The following is a 14,521-nucleotide window of genomic DNA, read 5'->3' on the forward strand; positions in this document are numbered from 1 at the left end:
AGGGGTTGACTACAATGGTCACCTTTTTATTAAAATATATTAACACCAAATACGATCAGAACATAATTTGACAAAAAAAAAGAACCGATCAGGACATGAATTTACCGAAACAACGTATAACGAACATAAATAAAAAAACACAACCCGTGTTTCTTTCTTGTACGAAACAACACCGAATACACATCATATATTTCCATTCTAATTTGAGCCGTCGTGGGACCCTTTTCGTAGTCGAGTCGGACTCCCTTCGGAGCCGATTCGGACCGAGGTCGGACTCCAAAAGTAAAACTCGATCCACCGTACTGTCAACTCGATCCTACATGTATACGTATACCTCTGAATCTTTTTGTTTTCTTATCGCTGTCATTCACTTTCAATTTGATTTCTCAATCAATGGTAAACAAAACAATAAGTATTTGTATATCTTGATTTAATTTCTTTGCTACATCTTATCTTGATTTAAAATTGTACTAAAAATCTTTTATATATTTTCAGCTTCGATCTACTATCACTAAGGGAATTTTAATTATGGGTTTTGTCAGAAAAAAAAGAAAAGAAGGGTAAGTTTTGTTTGTTTACATTTTCAACATTGGTTTGTAAATTATTTTTTTTTTCTTTTCCCATTCTAGGTGTTGGTGGCTAGTTCCCAAGGCGTCCGTAACAAAATTTGCGGCTTTTTGGGATACATCCCTAAAAAGACGTAAAAATAAAAGGTCGCCTGGGAATTGGTACCATTTCTTATGTGCAGGTATAGGTACAGTGATGTCGGAACTGAGCGAATGAAAAGGTATAAAATTAAACAGTTTCTTTATTTAAGTATTTCGTTTTGCTTTAGAAGTTTAGATTAGAAGTTGTAAGGACCAATGTGGGGAAAAACCCACGTTCAAAGCCGGGCATAAGAATATACCACATACCGACGACGCTCATATCTACAGCCTAGTATATTCTAGTGAAGTATGTTTGGAATGCAAAAAAAATTGTGTTGTTTGTTCACCCTTGAACGTCCCTGCGAATTTTCGTGTCGAAGAAAAAGTATATTTCTATTTCACGACCGGAGAAGTATCTGCCTTCTGTGGACTATCTTTCACTCCATCATCAATATGAATTCTGCGTGAATGGATTTGAATGCAAAGAGCATTTTGTTCATTGTAAACGAATTTTATGAGATATAATGAAGATCAGCGATGAATATCCCCTGTTGCAGAAGGGTGTATCCGATCACTTTATAAAAAGTCGCGATATCGTAACAGTGAAGCTAAGTCCCTTATTAGTATATATAATCTTTTTCATCATTAATATTTTTTTCTTTCAGAATTCATGTTATCAACGGATTATTGAGTTTTACGCAGGCAAATGGCATTAGTGACGAACGAGTTGGAACAACTTCATTATATGTAAAGGACGTAGTAAATGTAATACACTCAATATTGCCGGTGAGTGGTTTGATTTTTATTTAAGGTATTTTATTTTAGTATAAAAAAATTGTTGTTAGACACCTAGATATATAAAATAAGCATGCAAACAAAAAAAAAACAGTTTAATAAATATTAATAAATAATTAAATAATTTTGGTATAAATAAACTTAAATCTAGTATCACAGTAGAATAAATAATCAAGATAATAAAAGGTAAAATAAGTAAATATCACAGATTCAATACAAAATTAAAATTATTCTAACTAAAATTAAAAATAATTAAGCTAAAAGTAAATTATTAAAAGTTAGTTAAGCTATCAGTCTTTAAAAAAAAGTAATTAAAATTTTGTTAAATTATTACAGATTATTAAAAGTATATATATAAACTAGCTAAACTATAGTCTAGCTATCAGCCAATTTAGGGTTGTCCATTCTCTATTGCACACCCTGTATATATTCAGACATATTCTAAACAAAAATTCCCAAGGAAATGGTTTCGGGAGAAGGGCCCCCATTTTGAAAAATGGCGAAAATTTCCATTTTTTTTTGCTTTCCCCATATTCTGAACCATTGAAGAACGAAATTCAAGCTAAAAAAATAATGAAATTTCAGGAACTTTTCAGTTAGGAGTTTTTTTTCAGAATAGGCCTGATTAGGACGATTACAACTCAACTTCAACTTTTTGAATCGTTATACCTAAGAAACGGTGGGTCTTAGGAAAAAAAGTGTCATGACCTTTTTTATATATAATAATCTGGTCTACAATTCTTGCATTGAAAATTTTTTGATAAGACTTACCGTTTTGCTTAAAATCGTGAAAAACCCATTTTTTTGACCTTTGACCCCCCGTAAATTTTTTTCCACACCTCGGATCGATGAGGACTTTTTAGATTTAATTTATGATGGTATTTCCAACAATCCTACCAATTTTCAGCTTGCTGGGAATTAATGTAACCTGACCCCCTTATTTTAGTCTAATTTGACCGGACTATTATAGCAAAAACAAAAAATTTAAGTAGCAAAAAAAAAAATCTTAATAGTTATAATAAATTAACAAAAAAAATGAAAACGAAATGAACAAAAAAAAAAAAATGAAAAAAAAATTGAAATGAAAAAAAATATGAAATAATTATTGAACGAAAAAAACAACGAAATTTAAATATCAAAAGTAAACATAATGAATATTAAGTTAACAGAAAAACAATTGGAAAATATAAATAGGTATTGTAGTTTGAAAAACTTATGAAAAACTAAAAAAAATGGAATACGTTTTCGAAATTATTTTTGAATTGCGACAAAAACGAAATTTAAAAAAAATCAAAAACGCAATAACTAAGTTTATATAATATGATAAATAAGCAAACAACAAAGAAAATTAAAAAAAATGAACAGAAATATAAATAATTTCCATATTTAAACTCGAAATTAAAGTATGTTGACATAAAGTAAAGTATTTTCAAAACTAATTTTGAACTCATTCAAAAAAACTTAATTCAGAAAAACAATTACCTAACTATAAATTTATATTCAAGAGAACTAAACAAACTTTGTAATAAATTTTTTTTTTTTTTTTTGAAAAAAAAAACTTTTGAAAACCAAAAACGAACTAAATGAACGAAAATGAATAAACTTAACAACTAAACTATCACTAAAAACAAATTTCTAACTTTTATGATTTTTGCAAACTTAATGTAATTTTTCTTCTGAAAAACACTTAAATTCACAAAATGAATTAGAAAAAATTTTCAAATTCTCTACAATCAGAATTTTAATCTTATCAAAAAAAACTGACTTAAAGTTTAAGAAAAAAAATTAACAACGTAAACTAGAAAATAAACTAAACTAAATACGAAACATTTACTCTCAAATAACGAAGAACGAAAACAAGTTATCGAAAACTTCAACTTTCAGAAAATTTGAAATTTTTTTTTTTCCAAAAAAAACTTTTTCCTTTAGAAACTAGCGAAGACTTTTCTTAAATAAAGCATTTAAACTTCTTTTACCAAAAACTTAAGCTATTCAGAAAAATTTCAACAAAAAAAAAACAAAGAAAGAACAAATCAAAAAAACGAAAACAGTCCTCTTGATAACGAAAATCGATATTTTTCGAAACCCTTTTCGAAATTATTTTTATTTTGTTTTATATATGTAGTTATTTTTAATGTATTTTAGTTTTAAGATTTCTAAAGCATTGTGTATCACCGAATGTAACTAGATACATATAAGTAAATTTAGAAAACTTAAACTAAAGTTTTAGAAGTAGTTAAGCAATTTTTAGACGAACAATAGTATTGTTTTCAAAAATATTAACAATCTTATATACTGAAACGACTTTATAATTTCAATTAGACTTTTAAAATTGACCTAATTAGAAATAAATTCCGTTTTAGGATTTTATTTCATCAGCATACAGGGTGCTTCAGGTAGCTTTGTAGCGAATCCGATGATACGATCCTACTTACGACCATACTTAAAAAAAAAGACTTCAGACAGACGAACTAAACTCCCTTGAGATGACCGTAAAATTGGACCAGAACTCTATCAGAAACACTAACAAATCACATTACAAAGTCTTCTTAATCGTTCCCGCAATCCTAGACTGTCTCAAGGACCTTGTCTAGAAGACATGAAACGACTAGTAAAACTCGACAAACAATGTTGAAAGGATGAAGTCAGACTTCACGTCAAAAACAATTATCTCTTTCAAGTAGGAACTCACAAGACTATAGGATTAGAAAATTGAAAATTAGAAATTGAAAAGTGAAAATTTATAAGGATAGGATTAGGGAAAAACGATACAAATTACGTTATCTGTTGCTACTGCAAGTTCATGTAAAACAACGTCGCGATACACCTAGGTACATCTCTGGGATCTTCCTGGTGCAGACTTACGTGTTTTCAGAGACTATGCAGCAACAAGAGATAAACGCAAACAAACACTAACCGCAGTCACTGTGAATTTTCAAGTACTCGTCGCGATACACCTAGGTATGTCTCTGGGACTTTCCTGGTGCAGACTTACGAGCTTAAAAATTCACAGTAAGTTTGGTTGAAACTTCAAGACATAAACGAACTGAAACTAAGACTACAAATTGCCCCACGTTGGGCGCCATTTTGTTGCGAGGCAAGAGGAGCGGAGGAGGTGTAGGTAGGTCGGTAAGGTAGGAAATAGGATGAGGTTGGAAATCAGAAAAGGAAGTGTTTGGAAAGGAAGGGAAGGAATGTCAAGTTCCGGAGGACGTAGCCTGCTTGCGATGCACGGCATAAGCTCGGCGGATGGGGGGGATCTTGCCCCCGAAACTTAACCTCACCTGCAAACAAAAACATAGATCAGGCCGAGAACAAAAATCGAAAAAAAAAACCGTTTTTGAAAGATGTGACAGCAGACGGACTATCATCATCTCAAGGGCACTGCGGATGTTGGTGCAGTGTGGCCTATTCCCTCCCAACCATGGAAATCCGCAGCCATGTTTGGATTCCCCCAAGATGGTGGATGATCGGTTTCAGATCATACCACCCTACCGCAACTCAGCTACCATTGGCACCCCTGAAAAGTCTCTTCAAAAAGTCATAGTTTCATTGACGTGAAACTAAAAACAAAACACCAAACAAATTGATTTTTTTTCGACCTTTAGCGTCATGAAAGTTTAATAAACAATGAAAAAACAAATTAACCTTAAGAAAAAAAAAATAATAAAATGAATTAATTTAAGAATTAAATTAAGTATTAAGAACATAACATTAAACCAAAAAAATTAACTAACAATAAAAAAAGGAAACCAATGCGACGAAAAACCTTTCCTACGAGTCAGGAGTTAAACAAAAAAAGGATACCCTTTCGGTATTTTTAGTTAGGTTACCCTCAATACGCCCCAGGATACACTACCCCTAGAGAGCTCTTTAAAGGTATACATCCCCCTAGGAAAACAAAAACAAAAATTTTCTTTTTTTTTCGCGTTGACTCCTTAGGAACTCGATCTTACTCACACTTTTAAATAATAACAAAAAAATGAATAATAAATAATAAATTAATTTAAACTTTGACGCTCACAAAAAAACTGTTTTAAATAAATAACGGACAATCACAAACATATAATATCGTTTTCTTTTTGCAGCTTTTAATTTTTACTTTTTTTTTCATTTTTGTAACTTTTTATGTTTTTGATGTTTTAAATTGTTCCCTTTTGTTTATTTCTTGTTGTTAAATCTAGTATTCTAGGACTCACGGACATTTTGATTTCTGGTAGGTTCCCAGCTTATTTATCAGATGGCGGAGCTCCCGATATTTAGGCGTTCGGGAAAATTTTCACTCCTCGTTCTGGCTCAATATTTCATTAAAACCCTGACTGATATAAGGCCCGTAATCGGTGGGTTAGCCAATAACGAATTGAACTTTTTTTTTTAAACAAAAATCAGCAAGTTGGATGTGGAACCTCGTGAGCAGGAACATTAAAAAAAAACAGCATCAATAAAAAAATCATGCGGCGGCCCCGCACTGGAATGCTTTATCATGGGCCGCCGTGAAATCACCTAAAGTTTACTCTATGTTAGCTACTTTACATAAATAAAATCTTTCTAATAATTTAACTCACCACTCTGAACATTTTTTTTTTTTTTTATTAACGACAAAAAAAACGACTCTTTATTTGAAGACGGGAGTTTCAAAAAAGAACTTTCTTTCATTCTAGAAATGACAAAAAACTTATTAAGACTTATCAAAAACTAATTTTAACTTCAAACATACCGAACAAAAACTCATAGTAATTAAATTTAAATTTTTTTTTATTAAATCAAACCCGCACTTCATTTTATTTACAAAAAAAATCGCTGGATTTCCACCTGTTGACTTGTGGTTTTGATATTCGAATGACATAGAGGGCAACTCTAGGTATCTGCATTCGCAGGTACTGTGAGTTGCAAAAAAACCCAACATCAAACGTGCAAGAATGAGACAACTTCAGGATGCTCGGAGAAATTCTTTAAAAAAAAATCACATCGAATGATCATCCTCTAACTGGATAAACATCCGATCCACATCTCTCAAAATAAACAACAACAAATACTGTAAGAAGATAAAAAAATCTACATGTATTTATGTTCTTTTCCTTTCTATGATCAGTGTGTGTGTGTAAAAATCATCCTTTGTGCAATTTCTCTTTCTTCTTCCAAATTCGGAGTAAGGGAGGTACCATATTCATATATATAACCCCATGAAACAAACAGATGAAACCTTTCGCCCACAGGTGTCTCTCAACAATTAGGGGTTGACTACAATGGTCACCTTTTTATTAAAATATATTAACACCAAATACGATCAGAACATAATTTGACAAAAAAAAAGAACCGATCAGGACATGAATTAACCGAAACAACGTATAACGAACATAAATAAAAAAACACAACCCGTGTTTCTTTCTTGTACGAAACAACACCGAATACACATCATATATTTCCATTCTAATTTGAGCCGTCGTGGGACCCTTTTCGTAGTCGAGTCGGACTCCCTTCGGAGCCGATTCGGACCGAGGTCGGACTCCAAAAGTAAAACTCGATCCACCGTACTGTCAACTCGATCCTACATGTATACGTATACCTCTGAATCTTTTTGTTTTCTTATCGCTGTCATTCACTTTCAATTTGATTTCTCAATCAATGGTAAACAAAACAATAAGTATTTGTATATCTTGATTTAATTTCTTTGCTACATCTTATCTTGATTTAAAATTGTACTAAAAATCTTTTATATATTTTCAGCTTCGATCTACTATCACTAAGGGAATTTTAATTATGGGTTTTGTCAGAAAAAAAAGAAAAGAAGGGTAAGTTTTGTTTGTTTACATTTTCAACATTGGTTTGTAAATTATTTTTTTTTTTCTTTTCCCATTCTAGGTGTTGGTGGCTAGTTCCCAAGGCGTCCGTAACAAAATTTGCGGCTTTTTGGGATACATCCCTAAAAAGACGTAAAAATAAAAGGTCGCCTGGGAATTGGTACCATTTCTTATGTGCAGGTATAGGTACAGTGATGTCGGAACTGAGCGAATGAAAAGGTATAAAATTAAACAGTTTCTTTATTTAAGTATTTCGTTTTGCTTTAGAAGTTTAGATTAGAAGTTGTAAGGACCAATGTGGGGAAAAACCCACGTTCAAAGCCGGGCATAAGAATATACCACATACCGACGACGCTCATATCTACAGCCTAGTATATTCTAGTGAAGTATGTTTGGAATGCAAAAAAAATTGTGTTGTTTGTTCACCCTTGAACGTCCCTGCGAATTTTCGTGTCGAAGAAAAAGTATATTTCTATTTCACGACCGGAGAAGTATCTGCCTTCTGTGGACTATCTTTCACTCCATCATCAATATGAATTCTGCGTGAATGGATTTGAATGCAAAGAGCATTTTGTTCATTGTAAACGAATTTTATGAGATATAATGAAGATCAGCGATGAATATCCCCTGTTGCAGAAGGGTGTATCCGATCACTTTATAAAAAGTCGCGATATCGTAACAGTGAAGCTAAGTCCCTTATTAGTATATATAATCTTTTTCATCATTAATATTTTTTTCTTTCAGAATGCATGTTATCAACGGATTATTGAGTTTTACGCAGGCAAATGGCATTAGTGACGAACGAGTTGGAACAACTTCATTATATGTAAAGGACGTAGTAAATGTAATACACTCAATATTGCCGGTGAGTGGTTTGATTTTTATTTAAGGTATTTTATTTTAGTATAAAAAAATTGTTGTTAGACACCTAGATATATAAAATAAGCATGCAAACAAAAAAAAAACAGTTTAATAAATATTAATAAATAATTAAATAATTTTGGTATAAATAAACTTAAATCTAGTATCACAGTAGAATAAATAATCAAGATAATAAAAGGTAAAATAAGTAAATATCACAGATTCAATACAAAATTAAAATTATTCTAACTAAAATTAAAAATAATTAAGCTAAAAGTAAATTATTAAAAGTTAGTTCAGCTATCAGTCTTTAAAAAAAAGTAATTAAAATTTTGTTAAATTATTACAGATTATTAAAAGTTAACTAAATTATCAGTATTAAAAAAGTATAAAATTATTAAAATATCACAGATTAAAAAAATTAAATATATCAGTCTTTCCAAAAATTAAAATTCAAAAATATCACAGTGAGCTTATTAAAGTAAGTACCTAAGTAAATAATTTAGGTTAGAATCAATAAATTAGAAAATAAATTACATAAAGAAACATTCAATACTATAATTTTAGGCATGCAATAAATAAATTACTTTAAAATACAACAAATTTAGATCTTTTTATTCAGAAGTCTTGGGGCATTTGTTTCGAAACAGGGTGTTTCGCATTTTGGGTGGTTCGGTTCTTTTCTTCTTTTTAAATTTTTAGATTCGTGGAAAATTTTTTCTTAACTCAGCGATAAGTATTATATATAAACGTTACAAAAAAAAAGAATAAAATCTATACAAAATGCAGGGAACATTTAAAAATTATTTCGTCCAAAATCGAATATTTTACTGATGCCCATTTTGGACTTTGGAAAAATGGAGGATCCTTAACACCTGAACAGTATACATTTTGAGATGTGGATCGGACAAATCTATACGAGTTCAGAGGAGAACGTAATACCTTGCCTGGTTTCTATATCTAAATTTAGTTCTTGTTGGACTAGTAACTCTCTCTACTTTTCTTCCCCAGGTTTAGATTTACCTGCGTGTGACTTTTATCAACTTTAATTTATCTGGTTTCAATCAAAGAAAATTAATCAACGTTCAACATTACAGCAGTTATCAGCAATATGTACAAAAAAAATCAACAAATAATCAAAGTGGTGAGTTTTTGAATTAAATTATTATTTCCCTCTCAGAAACTATTTATTTTATCAAACAAAAACCTATTATTATCAAAAACTACCCTTTTTCAAAAAAAAACTTAAAATAAATTAATAACTAAACTTTAACGAAAATTGAAATTGTAAACTAAATGTAATTCTATTTTCAAAAAAAATGTATATATAAAAAAAAAATAAGCAAAAACAAAAAATTTAAGTAGCAAAAAAAAAAATCTTAATAGTTATAATAAATTAACAAAAAAAATGAAAACGAAATGAACAAAAAAAAAAAAATGAAAAAAAAATTGAAATGAAAAAAAATATGAAATAATTATTGAACGAAAAAAACAACGAAATTTAAATATCAAAAGTAAACATAATGAATATTAAGTTAACAGAAAAACAATTGGAAAATATAAATAGGTATTGTAGTTTGAAAAACTTATGAAAAACTAAAAAAAATGGAATACGTTTTCGAAATTATTTTTGAATTGCGACAAAAACGAAATTTAAAAAAAATCAAAAACGCAATAACTAAGTTTATATAATATGATAAATAAGCAAACAACAAAGAAAATTAAAAAAAATGAACAGAAATATAAATAATTTCCATATTTAAACTCGAAATTAAAGTATGTTGACATAAAGTAAAGTATTTTCAAAACTAATTTTGAACTCATTCAAAAAAACTTAATTCAGAAAAACAATTACCTAACTATAAATTTATATTCAAGAGAACTAAACAAACTTTGTAATAAATTTTTTTTTTTTTTTTTGAAAAAAAAAACTTTTGAAAACCAAAAACGAACTAAATGAACGAAAATGAATAAACTTAACAACTAAACTATCACTAAAAACAAATTTCTAACTTTTATGATTTTTGCAAACTTAATGTAATTTTTCTTCTGAAAAACACTTAAATTCACAAAATGAATTAGAAAAAATTTTCAAATTCTCTACAATCAGAATTTTAATCTTATCAAAAAAAACTGACTTAAAGTTTAAGAAAAAAAATTAACAACGTAAACTAGAAAATAAACTAAACTAAATACGAAACATTTACTCTCAAATAACGAAGAACGAAAACAAGTTATCGAAAACTTCAACTTTCAGAAAATTTGAAATTTTTTTTTTTCCAAAAAAAACTTTTTCCTTTAGAAACTAGCGAAGACTTTTCTTAAATAAAGCATTTAAACTTCTTTTACCAAAAACTTAAAAACTCAGAAAAATTTCAACAAAAAAAAAACAAAGAAAGAACAAATCAAAAAAACGAAAACAGTCCTCTTGATAACGAAAATCGATATTTTTCGAAACCCTTTTCGAAATTATTTTTATTTTGTTTTATATATGTAGTTATTTTTAATGTATTTTAGTTTTAAGATTTCTAAAGCATTGTGTATCACCGAATGTAACTAGATACATATAAGTAAATTTAGAAAACTTAAACTAAAGTTTTAGAAGTAGTTAAGCAATTTTTAGACGAACAATAGTATTGTTTTCAAAAATATTAACAATTTTATATACTGAAACGACTTTATAATTTCAATTAGACTTTTAAAATTGACCTAATTAGAAATAAATTCCGTTTTAGGATTTTATTTCATCAGCATACAGGGTGCTTCAGGTAGCTTTGTAGCGAATCCGATGATACGATCCTACTTACGACCATACTTAAAAAAAAAGACTTCAGACAGACGAACTAAACTCCCTTGAGATGACCGTAAAATTGGAACAGAACTCTATCAGAAACACTAACAAATCACATTACAAAGTCTTCTTAATCGTTCCCGCAATCCTAGACTGTCTCAAGGACCTTGTCTAGAAGACATGAAACGACTAGTAAAACTCGACAAACAATGTTGAAAGGATGAAGTCAGACTTCACGTCAAAAACAATTATCTCTTTCAAGTAGGAACTCACAAGACTATAGGATTAGAAAATTGAAAATTAGAAATTGAAAAGTGAAAATTTATAAGGATAGGATTAGGGAAAAACGATACAAATTACGTTATCTGTTGCTACTGCAAGTTCATGTAAAACAACGTCGCGATACACCTAGGTACATCTCTGGGATCTTCCTGGTGCAGACTTACGTGTTTTCAGAGACTATGCAGCAACAAGAGATAAACGCAAACAAACACTAACCGCAGTCACTGTGAATTTTCAAGTACTCGTCGCGATACACCTAGGTATGTCTCTGGGACTTTCCTGGTGCAGACTTACGAGCTTAAAAATTCACAGTAAGTTTGGTTGAAACTTCAAGACATAAACGAACTGAAACTAAGACTACAAATTGCCCCACGTTGGGCGCCATTTTGTTGCGAGGCAAGAGGAGCGGAGGAGGTGTAGGTAGGTCGGTAAGGTAGGAAATAGGATGAGGTTGGAAATCAGAAAAGGAAGTGTTTGGAAAGGAAGGGAAGGAATGTCAAGTTCCGGAGGACGTAGCCTGCTTGCGATGCACGGCATAAGCTCGGCGGATGGGGGGGATCTTGCCCCCGAAACTTAACCTCACCTGCAAACAAAAACATAGATCAGGCCGAGAACAAAAATCGAAAAAAAAACCGTTTTTGAAAGATGTGACAGCAGACGGACTATCATCATCTCAAGGGCACTGCGGATGTTGGTGCAGTGTGGCCTATTCCCTCCCAACCATGGAAATCCGCAGCCATGTTTGGATTCCCCCAAGATGGTGGATGATCGGTTTCAGATCATACCACCCTACCGCAACTCAGCTACCATTGGCACCCCTGAAAAGTCTCTTCAAAAAGTCATAGTTTCATTGACGTGAAACTAAAAACAAAACACCAAACAAATTGATTTTTTTTCGACCTTTAGCGTCATGAAAGTTTAATAAACAATGAAAAAACAAATTAACCTTAAGAAAAAAAAAATAATAAAATGAATTAATTTAAGAATTAAATTAAGTATTAAGAACATAACATTAAACCAAAAAAATTAACTAACAATAAAAAAAGGAAACCAATGCGACGAAAAACCTTTCCTACGAGTCAGGAGTTAAACAAAAAAAGGATACCCTTTCGGTATTTTTAGTTAGGTTACCCTCAATACGCCCCAGGATACACTACCCCTAGAGAGCTCTTTAAAGGTATACATCCCCCTAGGAAAACAAAAACAAAAATTTTCTTTTTTTTTCGCGTTGACTCCTTAGGAACTCGATCTTACTCACACTTTTAAATAATAACAAAAAAATGAATAATAAATAATAAATTAATTTAAACTTTGACGCTCACAAAAAAACTGTTTTAAATAAATAACGGACAATCACAAACATATAATATCGTTTTCTTTTTGCAGCTTTTAATTTTTACTTTTTTTTTCATTTTTGTAACTTTTTATGTTTTTGATGTTTTAAATTGTTCCCTTTTGTTTATTTCTTGTTGTTAAATCTAGTATTCTAGGACTCACGGACATTTTGATTTCTGGTAGGTTCCCAGCTTATTTATCAGATGGCGGAGCTCCCGATATTTAGGCGTTCGGGAAAATTTTCACTCCTCGTTCTGGCTCAATATTTCATTAAAACCCTGACTGATATAAGGCCCGTAATCGGTGGGTTAGCCAATAACGAATTGAACTTTTTTTTTTAAACAAAAATCAGCAAGTTGGATGTGGAACCTCGTGAGCAGGAACATTAAAAAAAAACAGCATCAATAAAAAAATCATGCGGCGGCCCCGCACTGGAATGCTTTATCATGGGCCGCCGTGAAATCACCTAAAGTTTACTCTATGTTAGCTACTTTACATAAATAAAATCTTTCTAATAATTTAACTCACCACTCTGAACATTTTTTTTTTTTTTTATTAACGACAAAAAAAACGACTCTTTATTTGAAGACGGGAGTTTCAAAAAAGAACTTTCTTTCATTCTAGAAATGACAAAAAACTTATTAAGACTTATCAAAAACTAATTTTAACTTCAAACATACCGAACAAAAACTCATAGTAATTAAATTTAAATTTTTTTTTATTAAATCAAACCCGCACTTCATTTTATTTACAAAAAAAATCGCTGGATTTCCACCTGTTGACTTGTGGTTTTGATATTCGAATGACATAGAGGGCAACTCTAGGTATCTGCATTCGCAGGTACTGTGAGTTGCAAAAAAACCCAACATCAAACGTGCAAGAATGAGACAACTTCAGGATGCTCGGAGAAATTCTTTAAAAAAAAATCACATCGAATGATCATCCTCTAACTGGATAAACATCCGATCCACATCTCTCAAAATAAACAACAACAAATACTGTAAGAAGATAAAAAAATCTACATGTATTTATGTTCTTTTCCTTTCTATGATCAGTGTGTGTGTGTAAAAATCATCCTTTGTGCAATTTCTCTTTCTTCTTCCAAATTCGGAGTAAGGGAGGTACCATATTCATATATATAACCCCATGAAACAAACAGATGAAACCTTTCGCCCACAGGTGTCTCTCAACAATTAGGGGTTGACTACAATGGTCACCTTTTTATTAAAATATATTAACACCAAATACGATCAGAACATAATTTGACAAAAAAAAAGAACCGATCAGGACATGAATTTACCGAAACAACGTATAACGAACATAAATAAAAAAACACAACCCGTGTTTCTTTCTTGTACGAAACAACACCGAATACACATCATATATTTCCATTCTAATTTGAGCCGTCGTGGGACCCGTTTCGTAGTCGAGTCGGACTCCCTTCGGAGCCGATTCGGACCGAGGTCGGACTTCAAAAGTAAAACTCGATCCACCGTACTGTCAACTCGATCCTACATGTATACGTATACCTCTGAATCTTTTTGTTTTCTTATCGCTGTCATTCACTTTCAATTTGATTTCTCAATAAAACAATAAGTATTTGTATTTCTTGATTTAATTTCTTTGCTACATCTTATCTTGATTTAAAATTGAACTAAAAATCTTTTATATATTTTCAGCTTCGATCTACTATCACTGAGGGAATTTTAATTATGGGTTTTGTCAGAAAAAAAAAAGAAAAGAAGGGTAAGTTTTGTTTGTTTACATTTTCAACATTGGTTTGTAAATTATTTTTTTTTTCTTTTCCCATTCTAGGTGTTGGTGGCTAGTTCCCAAGGCGTCCGTAACAATTTTGCCAACAAAACTTTAAGAACGCTTGTAATAATAAAATCTAAAAAAAATAGTATGAAATTACCCCAAAAATGTGAAAAATTAAAATATTTAAAAAAATAGAGTTCCTAGAAAGCAATCAGTGTGATTTTTAGGCTTAGTGAACCCAAATGCATTAG

General features: G+C 30.8%; 1 protein-coding gene and 1 long non-coding RNA gene across 4 annotated transcripts in view; one reads left to right on the forward strand and one right to left on the reverse strand.

Annotated features, from left to right (window-relative positions):
• LOC129905672 (leucine-rich repeat-containing protein 15) overlaps positions 1-14,521 on the reverse strand; it is a 364,926-nt gene that overhangs the window by 331,943 nt on the left and 18,462 nt on the right. The gene's annotated exons all lie outside the window — the stretch shown is intronic.
• Positions 447-14,464, forward strand: LOC129905678 (uncharacterized). The gene is made up of 6 exons (XR_008770629.1): positions 447-560; positions 630-1,433; positions 7,170-7,234; positions 7,305-9,248; positions 14,192-14,258; positions 14,328-14,464. It is a non-coding gene; the product is annotated as an uncharacterized LOC129905678 (long non-coding RNA).

This window comes from Episyrphus balteatus, chromosome 1, assembly GCF_945859705.1.
Source record: "Episyrphus balteatus chromosome 1, idEpiBalt1.1, whole genome shotgun sequence".
Classification (NCBI taxonomy): domain Eukaryota; kingdom Metazoa; phylum Arthropoda; class Insecta; order Diptera; family Syrphidae; genus Episyrphus; species Episyrphus balteatus.